The sequence below is a fragment of the Ursus americanus genome, chromosome 4 (genome assembly GCF_024610735.1).
Source record: "Ursus americanus isolate L20-20 chromosome 4, mUrsAme1.1.p, whole genome shotgun sequence".
In the NCBI taxonomy this organism is placed as follows: Eukaryota; Metazoa; Chordata; class Mammalia; order Carnivora; family Ursidae; genus Ursus; species Ursus americanus.
In genome coordinates this window covers 91,773,160-91,779,187 of record NC_142130.1, presented here as the reverse complement: position 1 = coordinate 91,779,187, position 6,028 = coordinate 91,773,160, and the positions used below count along the sequence as shown (strand labels likewise).

Here is a 6,028-nt window from a genome sequence, read left to right as displayed (position 1 = left end):
TCCTTCTTTATTCAGTGTTCCTCCACCTGTGTTTTGAGGACCATCAGCGCCAATCACTTCAGAGGCTCCTTCGAGCTTCAGACTCTAGCCCTTGTTCCCAGACGTTCAATTTGGCATCCTGGGGGCCTGGCCTGGGAATCTGCCTTTTTCACAAGTCAGGAGATTTTTGATACACACCCAAGTTTGAGCACCACTTGCTGTGAGCAGAAACATTAGTCAAGTTGACCCCAGAATGTTCCATTCATTCCCGTGCCTTTAAACAAGATGAATTTTCCTAATATAATTTCCGTACATTTCTGTGGTGATGGAGATGTGTGTAGGCAGCATACCACAGTTGTTAGTGGAGGCATTTAAGTCTACACCCTAAATACCTCTCCTCCTGCCCCAGGAGCTGCCCTAACAGCTGCCCGGTTCAAGAAAAGCTCACGAAGCTCTCCTGGGCTCCCAGTCATGCCACCATCTCTCCAGATCAGGGAAGTGGTTTGTTTGCTTCCCTCAATTCAATAATGTATTCACAGTCTTGAACATGGCATTGGTACTGTGAGGTGGCTAACAAAATAATAATTATGTTTACATAAAAATTCTAAATTCTAATTTTTGAAATGTCACCAAGCCTGGTTTGATATAACGGTATCTAGATTCGTATGTCAAAGTGCCCTGACTGGGAGAGAGTCTCCTGTGTGGAAAGTATAATAGCTACCATAGGATTACAGGGGAGGCAACCTGGTTGTATAAATTGTCTTGGGCTGGTCCTGAAAGAACCATTTCTTTTCATTTCTTATTTTAAAAAACAGCTTTGTTTTCAGCCTTTTGGCTAAGATCTAGCATCTGTTCTTATCAGTTTAATATCTGATATGTCCTTTATCCAAGGACAATATATTAAATGGATTTTTGGAGCAGGGAGAGTCCGTCCACCCCGCACTTTGAACTGGTATTGCAGCGTCCCCAGGAACGACGCACTCCCTCGGGGGCTTCAAACTTGTGATGGGTGTTGGGGGCATCTGGCTGGTCCCCTCGGTAGAGCATGTGACTTTCCATCTCAAGGTTATGAGTTCAAGCGCCATGTTGGGCATGGAGCCTTCTTAAAAATAATAAGGTGACTCAGTCGGTTAAGGGTCTGCTGTTGGTTTCAGCTCAGGGGGTGATCTCAGGGTCATGAAATCGAGCCCTGCGACAAGCTCCACGCTCAGTGCAGAGGCTGCTTGAGATTCTCTCTCCCTCCCCCTCTCCCCTTCCTGCTCGTGCTCTCTTTCTCTCTAAAATAAATAAATAAATCTTCTAAAATAATAATAATAATTTTTAAAAATAAATTAAAAACAGCTTTATTGAGGGGTGCCTGGGTGGCTCGGTCGTTAAGCGTCTGCCTTCGGCTCAGGGCGTGATCCTGGTGTTATGGGATCGAGCCCTGCATCAGGTTCCTCCGCTGGGAGCCTGCTTCTTCCTCTCCCACTCCCCCTGCTTGTGTTTCCTCTCTCGCTGGCTGTCTCTATCTCTGTCGAATAAATAAATAAAATCTTTAAAAAAAAAACCAGCTTTATTGAGATGTAACTTACATACCATAGGGGTGCCTGGCTGGCTCAGTTGGTAGTGCATGAGGCTCTTGATCTCAGGGTCAGGGCCATGAGCTTGAGTGCCATGTTGGGCACAGAGTTTACTTGAAAAAAATTTACGTACCATAAACTCCCCCGTTGCTAGGATATGGTAGATGCGTTTCAGCAAATCTCTGTATTTACATACACGTTATGAATGAATACAGGTTTCCAACACTTCCGTTCATCCAGAAGACCCCCTTCACCTGTTGGCAGTCACTCCCTGCTCCTACCTGTAGCCCCAGGCAACCACTGATCTACTTTGTCTCCACAGTTTTGCCTTTTCTAGAAATTTCTATAAATAGACTCACATGGTACACAGTCTTGTGTGTGACTACTTTCACTTAGCGAAATGCTTCTAAGGTCCATCGCAGGCTGTTGTGTTGATCAGTAGTTCATTCCTTTTCATTGCCAAGTAGTATTCCATCAGGTGGATTATTTTAAGGCCTTGATTTAAAATGTTTTCTCATCGATATGATTGGAACTTCTGTATGACCAGAAACTCCAAACCTAGACAATGTTTTGCTGTCTCTGTGCTGTCAGAGGAGAGGAAACCTGCAGGTCATTTCACCTGTGTCAGCTGGCAGAGATCATGGGAGGATAGTTTTTGAAATGTGGCTTCAACATTCAACTTGTGGTTTCAGATTTCAACTGAGGATACCTATTTTTCAGTGAAAAAGCATCGCATGTCTTTTACAGGATGTAATGATGGAGTGTAGGTTTTTTCTGAAACTTGCTCACGTCCTTGGTCAGGTAAGATTTGTAACAGGCCTGTGAGCTTAAACACAATTCTATATGCATTTTACCAGATAGGAAGATCTGTGGAAAACTGCACGATCCATTGCAAGCATACTAGTCCATGGCACACGGTTTATAATTACCTTAGCTCTTGGGTTCACGGGAATGAGCTGCAGCCCCTAAGCGTGATAAAAATCTGATATTCCGTGAATGTGCTCCACGCATCTATTTTGGAGAGCACAGCCTCTGGTTCAAATATCTTTGCGTGTATATGGCTTTGGAAATACTTTCTCAGCTTTGGAGGCATTCTCCAAACACTTTCTGACATAGCCCACATTCCGGGGTATTTGCAGAAGAGCTGCCGCTCTCCCCCCACGATCCATTTCCGGCTGCACAGCTGAGTGGCCCAAAGAGGAAAGAGTAGCTAGTGGTTTGGAGAATTTAGTTCAGTGGGCCCTGGAGGTCTTTATTTTTAACAGTATGATTAAACAATATTTCTGACAGCACAGGAAATTAGACACATGTTTATGAACTGCTGCTTTTGAAAAGGGCACAATGCCAGGGTCTAAAGCCATGATTTATAGACTTCATTCACTAAAAAGAAATTTTAGCAGCAACTATGAGCTAGGTGCGGTGGGAGATGGGAGGTTGAGAAATTCTCATCCTCAGGCATGTACATCCTAGGAGGAAATACGACCCGGCTGTTACTCTGCAGATGACCTGTGCTTGCCGACGAGCTTTGGAAACCTACATGTTCTTTCTTCGGTTTGGTCTGGCAGAAAAATAGTTTCTGAATTATTCTGGAGACAGACATCTTTTGCTTCCCCTGAATACAAGTTTCTTTCTGATCAAGAGAACGTGAGTTAAGTGGATCCACTTGTTTTGTGCAGGTGCATCGGCCGCCCGTGAGATCTTTCATCTCAGCCTTGATGGTCGAACCTCCTGTACCCGTCATCGAAGGGACACGGCGTGTTCCGAAGGGGCTCTGACCCAGGAGCCAAACAGCCTGGGTGCTGATTCTGGCTTTGCTGTTAATGAGCAGGGGGGATCTTTGGTATCAACGTTGTTTTCCCCGGGGTCTTGGTTGTTTCATCTGGAAAAGGAGGACACTCGTGGCAATACGTTTTTAGGTTCCTCAGCAAGAAAATTCCATGAGGCCTTCTTCACTGAGGAAACAAATCCCTGGCAAGCCCTCGTCTAATAATTACTGTTAGATAACCCTCCTAAGGCTTTATGACTTTGCCAATCTTCGTTGGTATACATTTTTTCTTTCCTTGGGTTTATAATGGAGCAAAGTTAAGAAACATGTCATTGATATGTATTGAGGTTTTAAACATTGATTTTTGCCTGAGTAGTAATGAGAGAATTAACTGTCGTGGGTTCTGGGTTTTTTTTGTTTGTTTGTTTTTTTGGCTTGGGTTTATCGACCCAGCCCCCTCTAAAGATTGATTTGTTTGAGGGGGGGTGAGTGGGAGGGGCAGAGGGAGGGACAGTCTTAAGCACACTCTGCACTGAGTGCAGAGCCTCACGAGGGGCTCGATCCCATGGTCCTGAGATCACGACCTGAGCTGAAACCAAGTCAGATGCTTAACCGACTGTGCCACCCTGGTGCCCCAAACTTTTGTGTCATATATATGTTCACACACGTGCACCCTTTCTACCATGAAAATGAGAAAATCAAGTCATTAACATAGGCAAATTAGAAGTGAGACTTCGGAGGTTCAGTGTTATTTCTCCTGTCCTCCTCCAACCCCCAATGCCAAGACTGATAAATTGTGAAGATGGTAACAGAGGTCATATGACAGCCACATCCCGATGACCTGCTGTTCTTAAATAAAGGAAGGATAAAATCGCTGTCTTTGTAATGTAAAAGGCAGTATTTGTTCGTTTTTTTTTAAGTTTTAATGATTACTTCTCAGATATCTGCAAAACCTGTGATAAAGTCTTTATGAAGAACAAAGAATGTTCTTTGGAACAAAGGACAACAGAACACCAAAAACATAAAAATTGAAGATTCAGGGTTTATCCCGCCTTCTGGCTACGCGAGGTAAAGCCGCTGGGCATAGGGAACCCTGGTACATTTTGATAAAATTCGAACATCAGGTCTTAGAAAGATCTGTAAGTCTTCAGTCTCACGAAACAAATAGTCTGTTCTTCAATTTTAAAAAGGTGTATCAAGAAAATCGACCTCAAAGTTTAGATACAAACTAAGCTAAGTCAAATCTCCAATTTCATTAGTCATGGAAAGTATAATGATTATATAATCCGAAAACAGTTCCTTCCCGTCCTCAGCTGAAAATGGAAAATAAAGTGCCTACGTGTGATAGAGGCTTGGGACGAAACGCCACGGTTGTGGGGAGGCAGGACCCAGCCACACGCAGAGAGACAACGGCCAGGAAGGATCTGGTAGCACGCGGGTGATTTAGATTAAAGACGAATCTAGTAACCAGGGGGCATAGAGTTTTACGAAGAGATGTAAGCAATATAAAAGTAAGTTTAAAAAAAAAAGTAAGTTTCAAGCAAATGCTGAAATGAGGTCTTGCTGCAAATGACAGAAACCCCAAAGTAACCGTGGCTTAAACACAATTCAAGTGTTTTCTCTAAACAGTTGTGGGAAGGGCGCCCCAACCAACAGAAGCCCAGGTTCCTTCTACCTGATTGCTCACATCCTCAACATGAAGCTTCACCTTACGGGCCAAGACAGCTCGTCAAGCCCCATCTAGACAGCAAAATGAAAGGAGGGGGAAGAGACCAAGCTCCTCTATTTAAGGATACTTCCCACGAGTGGCAAATACCAACTGCCCTTACAGCCCGTTGCCTAGAATTTAGTGACATGGTCACAACTAGGTGCCTGGGAGGGATTCTGGTGGAGGCTGGGTTTCTTGATTCTGGGTGCTTTGTGCTCAGTTAGAAATTGGGGTTCTCTTGTTGCAGAAAAGTACGTCTGTGTGCCAGACTTTAACCTTGCGCAGAGAGCAATCTGGCCCTTGCCTTCCATTCTGATAGGTTGTCAAGCTCCGCCGGAGTGTGTAGACTGGGGCTGCCATGTGAGCAAGTGCATGTGATTTCAGGTCCCTTAGGATGGGGTCTGTGGGTCACGACATAGTAGTTCAGCTTCAAGAGGGGCTTGGGACTGAGATCAGATATATGGGAAACCAGCATGACTACCTGATGGAGCCCCAACAGAGCTCTGGTCCCAGAGCTTGGATGGGCTTCCGTGGGTGGCAACGCTCCGTGTGCGTTGTCACTCGTCGACACCAAAAAGTATGCTGCCCATGACTCCACAGGGAGAGGACGCTGGAAGCTCCAGTTTGGGTACTTTCCTGGACTCTGCCCTCTGTACTTCCTCCCTTGGCTGATTTTAACCTGTATCCTTTTGTTCTAACTAACCTTAACTAGGGGTACAACAGCTTCTAGTGAGTTCTGTGCGACTCTCCAGTGAACGATTGAAACTGAGGACGGTTTGGGGAATCCCACAGACTTGTAATTGGTCGCAGAAGTGAGAGAGGTTTGCTGTGCACTGCGCTCCTGTTACCTTCCCAGCATCCCAGCCACGCCCTGGTGATGGCACAATGGAACAAAAGGGCTGGGCTGCTTCTGGCCAGAGGCTCTACGCGGGCCACGCCTTCACGGCCTGGCCAGAAAATGAAGGTTCTAACACGGGAATAAGCTTGTAATTCAGTCAGTCACCCCACGCGCTG

The 6,028-nt window shown here is 45.3% G+C and overlaps 1 pseudogene; it reads left to right on the top strand.

Annotated features, from left to right (window-relative positions):
* The first annotated feature begins 794 nt into the window (after positions 1-794).
* LOC123802690 (U2 spliceosomal RNA) lies at positions 795-965 on the top strand (annotated as a pseudogene).
* The last annotated feature ends 5,063 nt before the right edge of the window (positions 966-6,028 follow it).